This window comes from Pan troglodytes, chromosome 11 (genome assembly GCF_028858775.2).
Source record: "Pan troglodytes isolate AG18354 chromosome 11, NHGRI_mPanTro3-v2.0_pri, whole genome shotgun sequence".
NCBI lineage: Eukaryota > Metazoa > Chordata > Mammalia > Primates > Hominidae > Pan > Pan troglodytes.
Window position 1 is genome coordinate 104168434 of NC_072409.2, and position 21207 is coordinate 104189640.

Consider the following 21207-nt stretch of genomic DNA (forward strand, 5'->3'; position numbering starts at 1 on the left):
ACGTTTCTGTCACGATCAAATAATAAAATTGTTGTTAAAACGAAGAAAACCACAACCATGGTAAAATTGTCAGTGTTGGCGGAGAAGATAATGATACTGAAAATAGCCAGAAACTGTCAGATGGCCTGCATTTTTGGTCACGGGAGAACATTTTCTATGTGACCTGTATAAGTGACCTACAGGACCTTGTCATCAGTGAGGTCAGAGCACTCACTGATGCTGAAATTTGGGGGACTCCCCAGGCTGCCCTCATCATCCTTGCAATATGACTGGCAGGGTAGCCGGTGTGAAGGCATGGGAGGCTCACCCTGGGTGTAAAGGCATGGGGTAGGCTCACCCTGGGTGTTTGCACCCACGTGCCTGCTGCTTCAGGGTCTCTGGGACACTGCCTGTGGTCTGAACCGCTTGGGTGGTCCATGGAACGTTTTGCTCACAATGTTTATAAGAAGTAATACAAAATAGGATCGTTCTCTCACAAGGGAGGGCAGGGAGAACTGGGAGAACAAGAGGTCACTGGCACCTTCCAGGTGGAAAGCAGGTGGACAACTCCACAGAGGGTCTGTCTGTTGGAACCCAGAGGTGGCAGACTGGTTATGTAAAGGAGAAACAAAAAGGACATGCAGTCTCTTCCATGAAACTGGGACAGATCACATGACTGTCTCATAAGCCCAGCACAGCACACCAGGGCCTCTCTTGACCAGAGGCTTCCGTAGAATCCTGCCAGAATGGAGGCTCGCACCTGCCAGTTGGCTCTATTGCTAAAAGTCATAATAGTGGAACTTATCTTATATCTAATCTTTTTTAGGTCTTCTGAATCACATTTTACAAAAACAGCATGGCAATTTTGATTCAAAATTCAGATGCTTTATTTTTTCCTGTAATTTTCCTGCACACACACGCGCACACACACACACACACACACACACACACACAGCCATCAAACTAATACTTCATATCCACTGTAAGCTTATGTTTAATTTTGGGGCTGGAAGTACTAATGAGGAAGCAACTGTTCCCACCCTCTGGCGAGACCACCATTCTGGAACCTGATGACAAATGCATGACAGATGCTGAATACCCTCCTGTCTTGATTGCTTAAAAAACTGCTTTTCACTATCAGCATGTTTTCATATCTGGTTTTCAGAACATGAATGCATTCACAATTCAACATTTTAATTTATTCATTTAAAGCATTAAAACTGTTTCTCAGAATACGCATGGTCGAGAAGGGCATATTATTAAAACAAAAATCATCCACTCCATTCCCTTGTCCTACCCATAGTCCCAGAGGCCACCACCTTTCAGCATTTCTGCATTTTGTTCTTCTGGTGGCTAGCATCCTCATTCTACATGGCGTCCTTACATCTCTATGTTGATATTCAACTGAGGCTCTATTGACTGCTTCCCATGAAACACAAGGCTTTAGCTGACTGACACTATATCATCAGCTAAATTTTCACAGTTACACTGTTATTTTTAGTTTTCTGTTGTTTGCCTCTCTAACTTGCAATCTCTTATCTATCCATTTCTTGGTCTATTGTTTTCAGATAATAGATTAGGTTCTCTCAGCCATACCTTAAATTTTATACTGTCAGAGTTGATCATTTTATATACTGTCTTATAAACATAAGGCTTTCATGCTTTGTTCACCGGTTGATTCTAAAAATCTAAAAAACCAATAAACACTGTGTACATTAAAAAAATAAGTAAATAGAAAATAAAATAAAATGTATGAAAATCCTTGGGCAGAGATCAAAACTGAATAAATGTTTTCTATACTTTTATTTATGCTGGTATTTCTCATATTACTCTATAGCCCTTTCTTTGTCTCCCTGGATTACTTGTCTCCTTCCTGCTGTCCCTGCTTTAAATAAATCTTATGAGGTTTATTTCCTTACTTATTTTTTCAATGTACCTTTTTATTCTACAAGCTTAAACATTAACCAATGTATTATGTCTGTATTTCTATCTTTGGTGTGCAAGCAACAATCCAGACCTAAACTTTTATTGTCTTCAAAACAATTCCACTTTTGAAGGACTATTTTTCAAAGAGATTCTCTGGCTATATGTACAAACATGTCCCTTGTCATTTAGAAATGCTGGCAAAACGCAGCTGAATTTGACCACCACTTGGCTAAACTTGAAGTCACCTATTCTAATATATAAGAAAGCGGTGCTCAAATTTAATTACATGTATAACTGAAACATAGTTACTTTTAATGTATATTTATATATAATGTATATTATTGCCCATTACATTGGTAGGAAAGTAGAAATAACTGGAGAAGTAGAAATAATATGGTGCTGTGATCATCAGCTGAAGTGTGCAAAGCAGTTTTGGCTAATTTTCATCATCTAATGAGAGCCAATACTTGACTTATAATTATATAATTAAAAGTTGTTTTATATTTTAGATTTAGGTTAGATTAAGCTAAATCTACTTTAAAGGATTAGAGCACATCTAATCTTTGGTTATGTTTTATTACCATGTTTCATTGAGTACAAGATCTTTACACTGTTTACGTAAAAATAAGTTGTGAAGATTGAAAATATTGGCTATTAATAAAAATAATAAATTTATTTAATTAATTACTTATTATTAATTTTAATGGGCTTGTGACATTGACAGGATACAGCTCAAGGAGTTAATATTATAAATTGCGCGGTTCTCATTCAGTGAAATTTTCTTTAGGCAAACCTGTACTTGAGCTAGCCAATGTGGAAAGGACATGTGTCTTGAAAAAACAGGAGGAAAAAAAGCCACGTATACTACATGTATTCCATTTTTAAACTAAGAAAGTAAAATATTTTCAGTAACTATTTTTCTACATCTTCTCAGTTATAATGTAGAGAACACTGATTCAAACTCATGAATATATCAAATAAAATATTCTTTAAAAATACTTTAAAATTCACAGCACATTTTATAAATGTTTACTAAATTTATGCACATAGCACAGTGTAAACTTTTTTTGACTGTAGTAATGATGCCTTAAGACTACCAATATATGACATATGAAAATTCACTTTATTTCCTACTTTGGCATAATAACCTCTTCAAAAAAGATATATAGAGTATTAGTCAACATTTAGGAATATGACAATGCATTTTCCTAGAGAATGGAGCACTCTTAGCTTTAGCAATATCATAAGGAAGATGCAGGAATATATGATCACATCAAAATCAGCAGAGAGTTATCATAAATGGTAGGAGAATTGGACATGCTATATAGTCTCTTTCATGTAAGACTGATCAAGATTTGAGATATTAAAACATCTTTCTCTATGTTATATATATAATATACATATACACACATATAACATATATATGCATACACACAGCATAGAAAAATATGTGTGTGTGTATATATATATATATATACATTTATATATTATGTTGAGAAAGAGACAGATAAAGAGGATAATTAGATTTTTTTTTTTTTTTTGAGACGGAGTCTTGCAGTGTCGCCCAGGCTGGAGTGCAGTGGCGTGATCTCGGCTCACTGCAAGCTCCGCCTCCTGGGGGGTCACGTCAGAGGAGAATTAGATTTTCTACAGCTACACTGATGAAAGACTGCTGCTAATACAATCCCCCAAGTGGGAATACAGTTTATACAATTTATTTTTTTTCCCTAGAGTACAGGCTGTGGTGGTGCAATATATGGACATCCATAGCCTGGGAGATTGGTACTATCATGTAATTAATCACACGGAATTTATAAGAAACAAGGTGCTGGGTAGTTGGAGAATAAGGGTACTTAGTCATTTTGTGAGAAATGAAAATATCTCTTTTCTAGCATCAAGCCAGCCCTAATGCTGAGGAAAGTACCACTAAGCCTTTATCAACTGCATTCTTTCAAGTTAATGTAGTGAGATAAGCAAATTTAGTTCAGTTTGTAGTTATTTTATCCATGTTGCCAAAAACCTATACTGGCAAATACATGAACAGTATGACATTATTTGAAAACATCTTATATGTTTTATGTTAAAACATCTTAAGTACCATCAAAAGAACAACAATCATATAAATAAAAAGCTAAATATTACCCCAAATAATTGATTTGACACTTTATAATCCCTAAGACTGCTAGACTACTCCTTTAGCCTGAAACAAATGAAATGTTAAGAAATATCAAGGTTAACAAACTTCAGCTACGAAACCTTCTTCTGACTCTTGAGCATGTCTCGTAACCTATCTGAGCTTTTAATGCCTTGTTCAAAAATTGAATACATTAACATAACCTCTAATTGCACTTACTAAAATATAACATACAGACCAGGTGCGGTGGCTTATGCCTGTAATCCCATCACTTCGGGAGTCCACGGCGGGCGGATCATGAGATCAGGAGATTGAGACCATCCTGACTAACAAGGTGAAATCCGGTCTCTACTAAAAAAATACAAAAAAAAAAAAAAAATCAGTCGAGCGTGGTGGTACGCGCCTGTAGTCCCACCTACTCAGGAGACTGAGGCAAGAGAATTGCGTGAGCTGAGATCAGGCTACTGCACTCCAGCCTGGGAGACAAAACGAAACTCTGTCTCAATCTCATATGAAAAACAATCTGTAAACTAAACATACAGAATACAAAAGGTATGAATATTCATGTTCCCAACAACCATATTGTGTTAGTCCATTTTGCATTGCTATAAACTAACACCTGAGACTGGGTAATTTATGAAGAAAAGAGATATTTTTGACTCATGGTTCTGCAGGCTGTACAAGCATGGTACCAGCATCTGCTCAGCTTCTGGTGAGACCTCAGAGGCTTTTATTCCTGGCAGAAGGTGAAGCAAGAGCAGGCGTGCCACACGGAGAAAGAGGGAGCAAGAGAGATGCCAGGCTCTTTTAAACAACCAGTTCTCATGCTAAGGGAAGGAGAATTCACTCATTATACCAAGCCATTCACAAGGGTTCCGTCCCGATTACCAAGCACCTCTCAACAGAGGTGTTTGGGGACTACATTTCAACATGAAATTTGGAGGGGACAAACATTCAAACTATGTGACACGTTAACAAAATATTGCTTATACTTTGAAAGTCCCATTTTGCCCTTGTGCATTGCATTTATCTTCATTAGGCATGAGATCACTATTATTTCTGTTAATTGTATATCTTTTTTATTTTGTATTTTGTCTTTATAAAAATAGAATTCTACTGTATACATTTTCCAATTTTTAACCAGGTTGTAGTTCATTTATTATTATTTTGTATGATTTTTATCATTAAAATCATTATTTAACACTTCTATTAATGTATATTGAGGTTATTCCTAGTCTCAGACTACTATAAACAATATTCCTGTAAATGTCCAAGTATATAGTCAGGCGGAAGAATTTGTTCATTTTCACATTTGCCTCAGAACTTTTAGGTACACTCTTATTATAACTTCCTTTATCAAAACTTCCATTCTTCATTTTTTCAATCTATGTTTCATTTTTGCTGGTTACAATACTTCCCGATTATATATTGGAAAATGTATTTCTGATGGCGTAATTTCTTGCTTATACTCTCATTCATAAGTTCCGTATATGTTGAGACACTTAGTCTTTAGTATTACTTTCAACTGCTTTTCAAGTGTATCCCAGTGAAAAACTTTTGCGTGTATCTATTTTTACCACGCCTCTGGTATGACACTAGCAGCCAGAACAATTTTATACTAAATGTTAAGCTTTTCAAGAATTAAGTGATAATTTTACACAAACAATTTCAGAAAATCCAAAAAATTGAACAGTTTTTAACCTATATTCTAATATTAGAAAAATCATAATATAAAATCCGAAAGAAATTTGGTATAGGGACAGGAAACAAAACTCAATTTTCCCCTAAATATAGATTTAACCAACAGTAACAAAATATGAGCAAATCTAATCTGGCATTTATAATAAAGAGAATATATTATGACACAGTATTTATCACAAGAAAGCAAGCTGTGTTTAACATTGGAAAATTAATGTAATTAATATGGCTTGGCTCTGTGTCCCCACTCAAATCTCACCTTGAACTGTAATCCCCAGGTGTTGCAGGAGGGACCTGGTGGGAGGTGATGGGATTACAGGGGCAGTTTCCCTATGCTGTTCTTATGATAGTGAGTGAGTTCTCACGAGATCTGATGGTTTTATAAGTGATGGGTTTCCCTGCTCTCTCTCTTGCCTGCTGCTATATAAGAGGTGCCTGCTTCCCCTTCCTTCATGATTCTAAGTTTCCTGAAGCCTCTCCAGTCATGTGGTACAGTGAGTCAATTAAACCTCTTTATTTTATAAATTATCCCATCTCAGGTATTTCTTTATAGCAGTATAAAAGCAAAGTAATACAGATAATTCATCATATAAATAAAATAAAATAGAAAAATATGCAAGATATATAAACAGATTTTTACAAAGCATACCAAAATTCAAACCCCTTAATGATAACATTTAGCCAACACAAATAGAAGGAAGCATGCTTAGCTTGATGAAAAGAATCTTAGTAAAATCTATATAGCTCCATCAAACTTAATGGTGAGACATTGAGTGTTTTACAAGACAGGGGACAAGACAAAAATCATCACTTCTGTTTAACATTATACTGGGAAGCCTAGGCAGTTCAAAAAGGCAAGTGACAATAAACAAAATAAACATGTGAAAGGAAGAGGTAAAATCGCCATCATTCATAAGTGACATGACTGTAGATATAGATAACTCTGTAGAATCAACAACAATCGAAAATAAACAAATTTATCAATATCAAGACATACGAGAAAAACATACAATACACAAAGTCAAGATATAAAAGAACAGGATGTAATATCTATGTTAGTAACAAACAATAGAAATAAGAAAAGACTATCATTTATAGTAGCCTCAAAAATTATCAAAATGATTAGCAATAAATGTTCCAAATTTTAGTCTAACTCCCTCTCTTAAAATTTACAAAATGTTAATGACAGAATTTTGAAAATCCTAAATGTGTGAGGATATATATTATGTTTATTGATTGAAGAATTCGATATTGTTAAGACATCCACCTGGTGTTTCATAGATCGGCATGGTGACTACAGTTAACATTAATCAATTTCACATGCAAAAATAGCTAGAAGAAAAAAACTCAAATATTCCTAACATTAAAAATGATAAATATTTAATGTGATGGATATCCCAATTACCCTGTTTCATTATATGAATGCATCATAATATCAAATGTACCCCCAAAATATTTACATCTGTTATATATTAACAAAAATACAAAATACAAAAGAGATGAAATTTTAAAAAAGATATTCATCTTTCTAATATTGATTTATAGATTCAACATACTTACTATAATGGCTAATTTTAGGTGTCAACCTGAATGGACTGAAGGGTGCCTAAATGGCTGATGAAGTATTGTTTCTGGGTGTGTTCATGAGGTGGTTTTAGAGAAGATTAACATCAGTCAGTGGACTAAGAGAGGAAGACCCACTTTCATTGTGGATGAGAAACATCCAATCAGCTGGGGGCCGGGCTGAGAAATACAGGTAAAAGAAGGGAATATGACTCTTGTCTGTCCCCATTCCAAAGCAGGACACCTTTTTATCTCCTGTCCTTGGATATCAGACTCTAGGTTTTTTAGCATTCGGACTTCAGGACTCGCACCAGTGGCCTTCTGAGGACTCTCAGCCTTTTGGCTTCAGATTGGGGGCTATACTACTGGCTTCCCTGGTTCTGAGGCTCCAGACAAGCCACATTACCACCCTCTCTGGTTCTTCATCTTGCAGACAGCCTATCATGGGACTTCTCCACTTCTGTGATCATGTGAATCAATTCCCATAAAAAAATCCTCTCACATATCCTATGGGTTCTGTTATTCCAAAGAAACTTAGAGATCTCTAACATAGTCTACCCAATTTTTTTGGAAGAAATTAACAAGTTCATTATAAATTTGATAAGAAACACAAAGGACCTAGAATAGGCCATACAATTATGTGGCCAAAAATGAAATTAGAGGGCTAAAATATTTCATTTCAAGTCTTACTATAAAGTTTCATTAAGGCAGTGTAATATCATATAAAAATAGAAAAGCAAACTAGGAGAATGGCAGAGATTGGCCAAAAGTAGATCTCTACATAAACACTGAATTGATTTTCAACTAAGTAACTAAGATTTTCTAAGTAACTAAGAAAAGAACCCATAAAGTTTTATTAGATGAAAGCTAAAATTTAAAAGCCCATACTCTACTTATATGAGTCCAAGAAGAATGCAAATTAACTTAATGGAGCAGTAACTAGAAATTGGTTGTCGGGTAACAGCAAAATTGACTGAAAAGAGGCATATTTTATGTTGTGGTACACAAGTATAGAAAAATTTCAAAATTCATATAACTGCTCACTTAAGATCTTAGAATTTTACCCTATATTCAATGAAAATTAATTAGAAAACAGGCTCAAAATGGCAGAAATATAAATAAGTAAAGTACAATAACATTGTTCTGAAACTGTCTTTTGGAAATCGCTAGAGATAAAAGGTGAGAAATAGGAAAAGACTGATGATTTGGCTTGCAAATTCTCCAATCCTGTAAGTTTGGGAAGTAATTGAAGGTATGTAAAAAATTGACCTGATCAGTTTTGCCTTTTAAAAAGATCACTTGGGCATCTGACATAGTAGGAACAAAATGCTACCAGACATACAATAACGCTGTCAGTTGGCTACTTGGATAGGAAATAATGAGGATCTTGACTTGAGAAGCAGCAGTGGCAATGTAAAACAAAGGGAGATATTTAGACATCAGGAAATGAAAGTTGCATGTGGTGAGTTAGGAAGCTGTCAAAGCTGCCTCTTGGATTTCTGGATATAGAAGCCATTTCTTCAACAGGATATGAAACGTAAGAGCAAGGGCTTTTTTGGAGAAGCTAACAATCTGTTCAATTTAAGTATGTTGAAATCGGTGTGCCTGTGGATCATGTAAGTGAACAAGTTTAGCAAAGAAGGATTAGGTGAGTTTTGATCTAGAATAGAAGTCTCCACTTGGACAGTTTTAAGTCCATAGGTGGTATGCGAAAGCATGGATTTTTAATGAATATTGTCAATGGATTCCCACCAAGACCACTAGGGACACACCTGTTGTTGAATAGTTGAGTGTTTTACTCACTGGGGCAAAGGAGAACATACCCCATGTGGAGCTACCTCAATACTTGGGTGGTAAAAAAGATTTTAGTCTTGTTAGGTGAATTTGGAGAGCGTTAATAATAGCAGGGCTTTGCTCTAGATGGGATGCTGTTACAAAGTATAGTTAAAACTATGGTTCAGTATCTTTAAAAATATTATTTATAAGGAGTGGAAATGAGAGTGAAGCTAAAGCTATAATTAATAAAGGAGCAGGTGGTCACTCATTTTAGCCATGATAGGGATATCTTTGGTACATTGTGGCCTGGAAAGTCTTTTAGTTTTCTCTGTATTCAGACATCATTATGAGTGGTCTTACTTTTATCTTGATTCTTTATGGTCAGATTGGCCTTGTCTGATGTTGATGTTTTGTTCTGTTACTGAATTGTTTCTGCTCATCAAGGGAACACCAAGACCTAGCTGTTGTTAGACAGCTGAAGTACAGAAAAAGAACACATATAAATGTGCTTCATAATATTTAGTGAAGTTTAATCAGCTGCATAGTCAAGTACCAGGCTAGCATATAGCAATAGCAGGACCTGAATGTTAGTAACAAGTCAACTCCAGGAACCAATTTATCTTTCTCAGTATGTGTCATAACTGGGGAGATTGTAGTTGAGGATTGAAGGAGTGCTAAACCAGAATTTTTAGAAATGCTAGCATTTAAGAAACTTTAAGAGAAGATACAATTTAAAAGACTTGTGGAAAATACCATGAAGTTTTAAAGGAGGAGAAGCTGAAATCAAGGATATGAAATATTTCAAGAAGGAGAATGTGACCAGGAGCATATACACCAGTTAATGACTGAAAAGTCTGTATAATATTTAACAAGTATTAGCTATCTTTTAAACATTCATTTCAGTTGCATGGAAGGTGTATGTGTTTTTGAGGGAGACGGTGCTTGAAAACACTGAGGCATGCATAACCACATTTTAATAATTAGTTCACAATAGGCATGATATAGCCATAGAATTATTCATGAAGCTATAATCCTTATAATGTTTTATTAAACAATAAATATTTATTAAGCATTTTAACATGCTATGTGAAAATGGCCAAATTAAAAACTAAGATTTAACCAGGCACAATCTGTACTTTTCTCGAAGCTAGATTTCTGCCTATATGTGTTAAAAAATAAAAGTGGAAGACCAGAGAGAGGATCCAAATTATTAAAAAATTAAATCAGTGGTAAATAATTTAGTGAGATCTTATCAAATGGTAAAGCACGTGAGCTAGGTTTGCCATATTTAATCTACCTTAATTAGGTGATAAAGTCCAAAGTAGTTAAAAATAATATATCTTGAAGTGAAAAGATTCAGGCTGTGTAAGGATTCTGGTTTTTAGACATTGCATTTTAATTCTGTATTGGCTCAGAGATTATAGCAGGGATCAAACTGTTAATTATGATTACAGGGAAATCCCTGCAGCTCTGGATCCCATTGACTGATCAAAAATCTCATTTCTGGGCAACCCACACACACTGAGAAACTCACACTAAAACTCTCTGGTCTGTAATTCTAACCCCAAATTAACCTGATGTATAATACATAAGGATTTAACAGCCTGAAAAAGCATACAAGTAAATAAAGAATGGTAACTTTTTTTTTTTTTTTTTTGGGATGGAGTCTCTGTCATCCATGCTGGAGTGCAGTGGTGTGATCTTGGCTCACTACAACCTCAAACTCCCGGATTTAAGTGATTCTCCTGCCTCAGCCTCCTGACTGGCTGGGACTACAGGCAGGGACCACCACGCCTGGCTAATTTTTAGTATTTTTAGCGGAGACAGTGTTTCACCATGTTGGCCAAGCTGGTCTTGAACTCCTGACCACAAAGGATCCGCCCGCCTTGGCCTCCCAAACTGTTGGGATTACAGGTGTGAGCCACCACACCTAGCCTAGAATAATAGCTTTAATCAAATCTACATCTTTAATATATTTTTTATAAGTTGAGTAATTTTAACTATTTGGTATTTAAAATATACTATTTAAGATAATCTGACAATAAATGGTGACATATATTTTTATTCCAATGTAAAATACTAATTAAATACTTTATTTTAAGCAAGTGTTTTTAAGACAAAACAAAATTTAGCAAACTTTGCAAACAATTAGTGTTTGGAAAAACTTATAAATAACTACACTTATAAATTTAACTTGTGGAATTTTTAATAAGACTGTATAGCAGTTTGGGAAGGATATGTTTGTTAGATTGCTAAAAATAAAATACACATATGCATTTTATAATATTTAGGGAAACAATTATATTCATTTCTAAAATACTTAAGGAACATTTGTTGTTAGACAGCTGAAGTACGGAAAAAGAACATGTATAAATGTACTTTATAATATTTAGTGAAGTTTAACTACATAGTCCTCTTAAGTATGATTGTTAAACTTTACTAAACTTATAAATAATGAAATATTTAAAGTAAATTTAGATGCTTAAAGATTTACTTTTTAAAATGGTATATTTATTTTGTAAAAACCAAAAGAAATGAATATTTCACACTGATAAGTTCCATTTATTTCCCTTAACAAAGAGTAGATACATTTAATTATGTGTTTATTAAATTGAAGGTGCCAATCAATATAAGATTTCTAGTAAATAAAATCATTTGAACAGTGAATTTTTTTTGAAACTTGACTATATATATATATATATATATATATATATATATTTCTACTGGCATATGTTTGTGGATCATGTCCTATGTCCTATGTCTGGACTTTTTTTTTCTTTGAGAGATGGTACACATTACAAATGATCTTCAATCCAAATGAAAATAGAATGCCAGTAAGTCTGTAGATATAAATTAAAATTAACTTATGTATTAACATAAGATGTTCTGAGAGTAAAAAGTATATACAGAGTCTGTTTTCCAGGAAAAAAACATAAAGAAACGAGTTTGTTACAACAGGTTTGTTATAAGCAGGTTCTCTGACTTAAAATTACGAGCTGCATGGCAGGGCTTTAGGATATGGTTTGGAGAGAAGATATGTGAAAAAAGTGAAATGTATGGAAGACTTTTTTAAGCACAAATATGATTCAAGAGATATAATTTATGCAGTGTAAATCACAGCACGAGGGAGTTACTAGCATTTAATTAGAATAATCATATTTTGCATATTTAAATCTAATAATTAGTTCATATGACTAGGTTATATTAAAATATATTTAAATAAAATTAAAATAAATTGTCCAATGATACTGAGTGCTAAACTGAAGTATTTGTTTTTTATTGTCTGTTAACTGAAATAAGTAATTTCAACTGAATGGGGACTCTTGTTGTGTGGCCAATAAGGTCTGCTGAAATGTTTGGTACAGATAAATGGGATTCTAGATGTTGAACTGTCTTAATTTGAGCTGCTACTAAGCATTAGTCCATCTCTGCAGCTTGCTAGAGCTTTGTGATATTTCTCTGCTAGCTTTCCCTTATCTAGAAATTTTAATGTCAGATCCTTTCTGGAAACTGACACAGGATTGTACCAGAACACACAATTTCTAGTGATGAACAATTCACTTTGAGATATATAAAGCATTTTCTCTCAAGAAACAGGGAGTCATTGTTAGCTATATATGCCATTTCTTAATAAAAGAAGACATCTAGTATTTTGTATGTCAATTTCCATTTTGAACAGAAGCATTTTAGTCAACACATCCTCAGCTTGTGCCTCATCAAACATTTTGTAATAATGAGAGCTCAGTTCAAATTATTATGTTATTCAATATTTTCATTTTTTCTCATGCATTATGAAATAGATACTTGATATGGAAGATAAAGCAACATCAGAGTGGATACTTAAACATGTGAACTATAAGCATTAGTTTATAATATTTTTTACCATGGGGAGACATTTTTTACCTAAGGAATCTAACACACATATGCAAGCACATGCATGCGCAACCCGATTTTCATTTTATCCTTAAAAGTCTGTATAAACTTTGACGGGTTTATGTAATCATACAAACAGAGACACAGAAGACCTTTGATTTACCACAAACAAAATTTTCAGTTTACTTCAAAATGACTAAAGTATCATGAAAACTGTATGACTTCTTTCTTTCTTTATATAATGACAATTAAAACTAAAGGGATTTTTTAAGCAACGTGAGGATAGGGCAGGTGTGGGGCATAAAGAGGCATTGGCTGTAGAGATAAAAATGATAGAAGCAGACCCATTGCTCTCTTCTCTAAAATAGCCTCACCACACAAGCTTAAACATAATGCATTCTACATCTTATCCTTATAATACTATTTTTTAACTCTTTCTTTTGTAATTACAATTATTTTTGTATGTTCAACATTTGGGCTAACATTTTTAACCTTGTTTTTAACTGAGTTTCATTATGAACACTCTGCCAAAATTCATTTTAAGTAGAAGTGCTCAGTTCTAAAACTTTTCTAGGTAACGCCGTCTACTTGCGAGACTAGGATTCTCTCTGATTCAAGTATGCATCAGCTAGATCATTCAGTCTTCAATCTCCTCCTCCTCATCCCTATATCCCAGCCTTAGTCAGATTTGGCCACGCATATGGACTGGGACTGATAAATATTGGTATGATTCAGGATAAGAGTGTTAAATAACCATTAAATTTGCATTCAAAAGTGTCAAATTGCCTTAATAGATAAGTTGCTTGCTTATGTAAATATCATGTGATAAGACACTGTTTAATTCTGTTTTATACCACAGTGGACATAAAACCTGTTAACAATGTTAACATTGTTAGACTTAAATATGTAGATTTTTAATTAGTATCTGTGGAAATCAGTAATTCAAATAATCAAAGGTCAAAAATACAGATTTATTACTCACTTATATAAAGACGCACCTCAATTGACAGATAATGAAGTTATATTCTAAAAATGGGTAAAAATGAGAATAATATTCTTCATTTGATATAAAACTTTAATCCAAACTTGGTGGAGAAGGAACTTTAGCTATGAAAGTATTTGATGCATTTATCTTTATCTACGTAAGTTTTATTTAATATATAAGATAAATTTAGAAATAGAAAACAATATGTTTAGCATAAACTTCAAATTTTTAAAAATTGAAATACCTAAGGACTGAATTTTCTATATATTTTAACATAGTAGACCTTTGTTTACTGTATGTTATATACACATATACGTCACACACACACACACACACACACACATATATACGAGTATTTGCATTTCTAAAATTAGAACTGACAGGGTAATTCATCCCAATAGAGCAAGGAAATGATGTTAATTTGGTGATTTCATGTGGCCTGAGAGTACTCAATGAGACATCATAATCCATTTATTCATGCATTTACTTGTATTACCAAATATTGTTATAATTTTTTTTTTTTTTTTTTTTTTTTTTTTTTTTTTGAGATGAAGTCTCACTCTGTCACCAGGCTGGAGTGCAGTGGCGCGATCTCGGCTCACTGCAGACCCCGCCTCCTGGATTCAAGCGATTCTCATGCCTCAGTCTCCTGAGTATTTGGGACTACAGGTGCATCCCACCATGCCTAGCTAATTTTTGTATTTTTAGTAGAGACGGGGTTTCACCTTGTTGGCAAGGATGGTCTCAATCTGTGGACCTCGTGATCCGCCCCCCTTGGCCTCCCAAAGTGCTAGGATTACAGGCGTGAGCCACCGCACGCAGCCTATTGTTATACTCTTACATGTAAATACTACAAGGTTTGGGATAGTATATGCTCATAGTTAGGTAGAAAATGAGGCAAAAAAATAAATTACATTGTTCATAAATGCTGTAAGTAAGGCTAATATGCAAATGAAGGAAGAAGAATGGTCAACTTTAGCTGTGAGGATCAAGTAAAATACAATATTGATTACATTCTCAGTGAATTATCAGTGGGAACAAGCCAGACAAAAAGGGGAAAGTGTATTCTGCATCAAGACAAATCCATGAAGCAGCAAGATGTGTCCAAGAAATAATAATCTAATACACTAAAAGTAAATTGGGAAAAGAAGGAAGTTGGTAGGTGACACACCTTGGCAGAAACAAGCGTCAGATCAAATATAGCCTCATAACATGTACACAGAAGAATGGCATTTATTGTAAATGCAATTAGAATTTATTATTGCAATTGATTTTTATTGCTATCATAATGGCAGCACCATAGAATGTAGAAGTAAATGATGTGTGCAAATGTAGCCATGTGATTAGTCAGAAAATAGGAAAAATAAACACAAGAAATGTCAGAAGAAATAGGATAAACACGGAATTGCCATGTTTATTGCATGTTGTTGCAATATAAATATGCATATTGATGTGGTGGCTCCATAAACAAATATAAAGATAAAGTAAGAAGAGGAATGCACCTTTTATACCCGTGTTGAAAATCAGTTGACTGTATATGTGTGGGTTTATTTCTGGGCTCTCTATTCTCTTCCATACCTCCACATGTGTGTGTTTATGCCAGTATCAGACTCTTTTTATTACCATATCTTTGTAATGTATTTTGAAATCTGAAAGTTTGACTCCTTTAGCTTCGGTCTTCTTTCTCAAAATTGTTTTGGCTATTCAGAATCTTTTGTAGTTCAATACAAATTTTAGGATATTTTTCCTCTTTTTGTGTAGAATGTTATTAATATTTTGATAGATATTGCACTGAATCTGTGGAACCCTTTGGGTAGTATAGACATTTTAGCAATAGCAAGTCTTTCAGTCTATGAACACAGGATGTCTTCTCACTTACTTGTGTCTTCTTTAATTTATTTCATCAATGTTACCTAGTTCTTAGCATAGAAATCTTCCCTTGGTTAAACAAATTCCTAAGTATTTTACTCTTTCGATGCTGTTATAAATGGAGGAAGGATAGTATCTTCAACAAATAGTCTTGGAAAAATTGAATATCCACATGCATATGAACAATGTTAGGATCTTATCTTATGCCATATACAAAAATAAACTCAAATAGATTAAAGATTTAAGTGTAATATCTGAAACTGTGAAACTATGAGAAGAAAACATAGAAGGGAAGCTTCATGACACTGATCTAGGCAATGATTTCTTGCATATGACACCAAAAGTACAAGCAATAGGGAATTAATTTATGTTTGACATATCATACACACATAAGACTAAATCACACTGAAAAGGTGCAAAGCAAAAGAAACAATCAACAAAATGACAAAGCAACCTACAAATTGGATGTTGCAAGCCATACATCTGATAAGGGGTTCATCAGTATCTAAAATACATAAGTAACTACAACTGAATAACAACAAAATCACACAACCTGATTTTAAAATGAGCAAAGGATCTGTATAGACATTTCTACAAAGAAGACACATAAATGGCCAATAAGCATACGAAATTTGTTCAACATAACTAATCATTAGAAACCTAATCATTAGTTAAAAAAATTAAAAATTGAACTATCAGTTGATCCAGTAGTTCCAATGGTGGGTATACATCCATAAGAATTAAAATCAGGATATTGGAGAGATATTGGCACTCCCATGTTCATTGAAGCATTATTCACCATAGCCAATAGGTAGAAACAATCCAAATGTCCAATGACGGTTGAATGGATAAATAAAATGCAGTGTATGCTACAAGGGAATGATATTCCAGCTTTTAAAAAGATGAGAATCATGCTATAAAAGGCAATATGAATGAACCTGGAAAACATTAAGCTAAGTGAACTAAGTCAGTAACAGAAGGACAAATACTGCATGATTTCCTTTTTACAAGGCATTTAAAGCAGTCAAACTGATACAAGAGTAGAATTCTGGTTGCCAGGAGCTAGAAAATAGAAGAAATGGGGAGTTGCTCCTCAACTGGCATAATGTTTCAGTTAACAAGATAAATAAGTGCTAGAGATTCTCAGTACAGCATTGTGTCTATATTTAACAATATTGTGTGGTGCACTAAAAGTTTGAGGATAGCTCCCACTTAACTGTTTTTACCACACACACACACACACACACACACCCGAAAACAATCTTTTTAGACACACATGTATACCTCTGCTCCCCAGTAAAAGGAAGTAAAAGAAAAAAGAATGGGTGCATCTGCAATGCAAAGAGAACAGAGAAAGTGTCAACAAAGTTTGGAAGACGGTAAAGTGATGGACAAATGGTAACCAAGTTATGAAAGCAGATGAAGCTGCATTGTATTTAATGAAAGAGGGAAATCATAATTTTGTTTGAGGAACTCCAGAGCCTCAGGAACTACAGGCCTTGGTTGTTTCTGAAAGAGACAGTACAATGTGAGACTGTAAACAGAAGGATTGTTAAAACACATATAGGTACACTTGGAAACCCCTCTGCAGCAGTGCTATCAGGGATATTGCCCCAGCAGAAGACTGGAGAATTACTGTCTGCAAATATGGAAGATGAAAAGATCTGAACGAAGAGAAACAAGATTGAGCTGAGAGCAGACATGAGGATCTGAAGACAAACCAATTGAGGTAAATGAAACCTATGCATATTGACTGGTAATATATCCATTTGTCTTTCCAAATCATATCCCACAATTCTGATGAATATACTTACAATTGCTAAGCAGGGTATTGGACTAAAACATAATGCAATAATTAATCACTAAGACACAATTTCAGAAAAAAACATAAAATATCAAAATTCCTGTGTTCAAATAGAAATGTTCATAATAGTGTATGCCCATTACACACACACACACACATATACCCTAATTTGGGTGAAATGCTCAAAATACAAAAGTAGATGAACCTAAATAAAGCTGACATAATCATATTAAAATGGGTTTCATGGCTTTCAAATATGCACGATCTGGAAATCATAGTTTATTTCCGCTTAAACCTAAAATGTCGTTAAATGAAGAAATATAAGAAATGCTGTGAGTGTTTAAAAATGTCATGAGTAGTTAAGAGTTGCAAGGAAGCAATACTGCTGAAATGGTAATGAAAAGTAGGTCAAATACAGGAAACCAAAAAGGAAAACATGCTATGTAATAGGAATCCCTATAATTCATTTAATTTATAATTTATGGACAGGCTCATCATGCATGAAAGACTGTACTATTCAGTTCAGAAATGACCGTAAGATGATCTTGCTTGAGGTTGACTTACAGACCTCTCAGAATTATTAATCATACTATTGGCAACTCAATTTTAAACTAGGATTTAAAGTGAAGCCCCTTGGAAGAAGCAATAGTGATGTAGACTTCATTGTTAATGTTAAGGTTATTTGCTTTGCTTTCTCTTATAACTTCTGATAGTCATAGGTTATGTGTAAATGAAATAACATTATTAAGCCAAAAGAATTTCCAAACTGAATGTATACAAGTGACACTGTATAATCATAAAATTAATAGTTTTCAGAAATATTTTATTTTGCTGTGCTTACCAGTTCAAGTGCAATTTAAGTGTTATCCACTTTAGTTCTCATTCCTGGAACAAAAGAATTTTTCATTTGATGAAAGGCATTCACAAACAATCATAGGGCAAATGTATCCCATCATTAGAACTCCCTTTATTATTTTCTACAGATTATACTAAGGACATTCACATGATTTTCACTCTGGAATTTTGAAGACACCTCAGTTTGCCATTAAAATGAAAAAATACTTCAGTGCAAGTGAACTCGTGTGTATAACACACACACACAAACACACACACACATTGTATTTTATTCATTTGTAAAACTGAAGGCTAAAAGTATGTCTAAAATATTATCTCACAAAACATAATATGAAATCTATCAAGCTAAATATTATGTATAAATACCAAAAAAATTTTTATTTAAAATGCAATTTAGTAGACTTTAGGTTATTTCTGACTCTTTCTAGCTCAGAAAAACTCTTTATTAGATATGGTGCCTTCCTTTAAATGCCTCTTTTTCTGCACACCTTCATGAATCATATTGTGTTCACCTGGTGATTATTAATTACTGCTATCAAGCGAGCCTCTTTTCAGTTATTACTGCATATATGTATATAAAATAATTTGACCCTCCAAATGAAATTCTATCAACTCTGAGCCAGGTTAATTTTATTTCTAAAACACCAACATGCTAAATAAATTTATTCAATAATACGGTACAATCCTTTGGAAAACAGCTACTAGTTTCTTATACAGTTAAACATACACTTCCTTGTGACAATAAAAAACTTATATTAAAACTTTTAAACCAGCCTTTTTAATATAAATGCAAAAGCTCATTCTAAAATACAGTGTAAATGCCAATTACTTAGGAAATCCAAAGCAATTTTTAAAATAAAAAAATGAATGAATTAGACTATATAAATAATGCAAGATCATCATTATTATTTGTAAAAGGAGAGATATATAAAATCAATAGATATACCCATAGACCTTCAATTTTATTAAAGACCAATAAGTGACACAATGACTTCAATAAAAATGCCAGATTAATGCAATGAGGGACACATGTCTCACACCATATATTAACATTGATCTCACATGAATCTTAAGACTTCATACAAAATTTATAATTGTAACACTTGTAGAAGAAAACAATGAAAACTCTATCTTACATGTGGACAAAATATTTCTCAAATAGTACACAGTCACACAAACAATTTTAACTAAATATTGATAATCAATTAGCTTTTTGAAGCACTGGTATAAAAATTAAAAAAAATGGTCCACAAAATCAGAGAAATGTTTTTAATCTAAGTATATATTGACAACCATTATTATATACAATACATAACAAACTCTTAAACTTAATAACACCAAAAACAGTAAAAATAGACAAATTGCTAAACTATTTATATAAATACATAAAAAGATGTTAAATAGGAAGTAGAGCAATTGGACCCCTGTTACATTTCTAGAAGAGAGTTAAAATGGGACAAGCACTTTAGATAAAACTGGTATTTTCTTACCAAGTTCAGTGTGCTCCATTCATAGGAGGCTGGTCTTTACCAAGAGATGTAAAAGCATAAGGCCACAGAGAGAATTAGCAAGAATGTCCATAGTAGCTTTACATCCAATAGCCATAAAGTATAAATAACTCAAATGCCCCTCAAAAAGGGAATAAACAAATGTGTTATACCCATGCAATAGAGTGTTACTCAGCATTAAAGTTCTACAAAATGAAATGAAATTACTGAAACAGAAAGCACATTGTTGATTATCTGAAGCTAAACATGTAGAAAGTGACTGAGTACAATAGTGCAAAAGGAGTATTTGTGTATTATGGAAATGTTCTGTATGTTGATTTTATTGTGGTTTCATGGGTGTATATATTTATTAATACTCACAAAAATGGTGCACAATGATGTTAAAACAGATTATAAGAGATATCATGTAGTACAGCTTTGTAAATTCTTTTTTTCTATGTAAACAAGACTTTTAAAAAATTATACTCTAAGTTCTGGGATACATGTGCATAAAGTGCAGGTTTGTTACATAGGTATACATATGCCATGGTGATTTGCTGCACCCATCAACGTGTCATTTAGGTTTCAAGCCCCACATGCATTAGGGATTTATCCTAATGCTTTCCCTCCCCTTTTCCCCCACCCCCCTACAGGCCCCGGTGTGTGATGTTCCCCCATGTCCATATATTCTCATTGTTCAACTCCCATTTATGAGTGAGAACATGTAGTGTTTGGTTTTCTGTTCCTGTGATAGTTTGCTGAGAATGATGGATTCCAGCTTCATCCATGTCCCCACAAAGGACATGAACTCATTCTTTTTTATGGCTGCATAGTATTCCATGGTGTATATGTGCCACATTTTCTTTAACCAGCCCATCATTGATGGGCAATTGGGTTGGCTCCAAGTCTTTTCTACTGGAAATAGTGCTGCAATAAACATATGTGTGCATATGTCTTTATAGTAAAATGACTTATAACCCTTTGAGTATATACCCAGTAATGGGACTGCTGGGTCAAATGGTATTTCTGGTTCTAGATCCTTGAGGAATAGCCACACTGTCATACACAAGGGTTGAAACAATTTACACTCCCACCAACAGTGTAAAAGCGTTATTTCTCCACATCCCCTCCAGCATCTGTTGTTTCCTGACTTTTTAGTGATCGCCATTCTAACTGGTGTGAGACGGTGTTTCATTGTAGTTTTGATTTGCATTTCTCTAATAACCAGTGATGATGAGCTTTTTTTCATGTTTGTTGG

General features: G+C 33.8%; 1 protein-coding gene across 1 annotated transcript in view; it reads right to left on the bottom strand.

Moving 5' to 3' along the window:
• The window catches only part of TYRP1 (tyrosinase related protein 1), a 1163994-nt gene that overhangs the window by 992212 nt on the left and 150575 nt on the right, over window positions 1-21207 (bottom strand). The window contains exon 3 of the mRNA XM_063787982.1: window positions 4278-4390. The gene's annotated coding sequence lies outside the window, so the exon portion shown is untranslated. The remainder of the gene's footprint in view (window positions 1-4277; window positions 4391-21207) is intronic.